Source organism: Acyrthosiphon pisum, chromosome A1 (assembly GCF_005508785.2).
Source record: "Acyrthosiphon pisum isolate AL4f chromosome A1, pea_aphid_22Mar2018_4r6ur, whole genome shotgun sequence".
Classification (NCBI taxonomy): domain Eukaryota; kingdom Metazoa; phylum Arthropoda; class Insecta; order Hemiptera; family Aphididae; genus Acyrthosiphon; species Acyrthosiphon pisum.
In genome coordinates, this window is record NC_042494.1 from 127,644,896 (window position 1) to 127,645,908 (window position 1,013).

Here is a 1,013-nt window from a genome sequence, read left to right on the forward strand (position 1 = left end):
ATATCAGTTGAAAAATATTAAAAATACATAGGCACAATTTTTTTTTATAAGCATTTAAAGATCAAATTTTGACAAAATTTATCAAATTTTAATTTGAAAAATTATTTTGTAGTCAAAAATTTATAAAATGTTCAATTTTTGTATCTAAGAATTGAAAATTTAAAACAAGATTCCACGTAAGTAATTAATTCTGTTACCAAAAAATCTAAAAAATACATTTACACAGTTTATTTTTATAGTCATTTTAAGTACAAATTTGGACGAAATTACATATTAAAAACCTAGGATAACTATTTTAGTTATTTTGTTGTGATTGTATAATATTATTCGTGGGTACTTGAAACTTCTAAAGTATACTATTATATATCTATGATAGTACCACGGTTTTTTGTTGATGTATAACGCGTTATAAGTACCTAATAGATATTATGATATGATTAATTTGGAATTTATTATAGGTACCTAATATAATATTATGTCTTATACCTAGACTAACATACCGTCTCCGCTCAGAATTGTTTTTCTTATACAATGATATTATATCATTGAATTCAAATTTAATACCATCCATTATACAGTGACCCACTTGTAACCTACTGTACAGCAGAGCGAAATCCACTTACCCACCTTTTTTTTATCAAATTTATTACAATAAATCTAAATTTGGTCAATATGATCATATTATTATACACTATGTATATATTGGGGTACCTATACGCTACACAGTAAATCTATGTAAATATAAATACGTAATCAGTAATCACAGTAACGGATTCAGGTGAACAAAATTTGTTTAGTATGCTATTGTGTATTAAACAAATTCTGGTGTAATTAATCATCCTAGAAAATTAGTGTACCAAAGTTAGTGTTAACTGATATAATACGAGTAAGTCATAGTTGTGACAAGAATTTCTTAAAAAATAAAGCCTTATAACAAGAAGTTGCACATTGAACATATTATACATTACATAATTACTACGTTGATAGGTAAGTAATTTAAACAACACCAATTT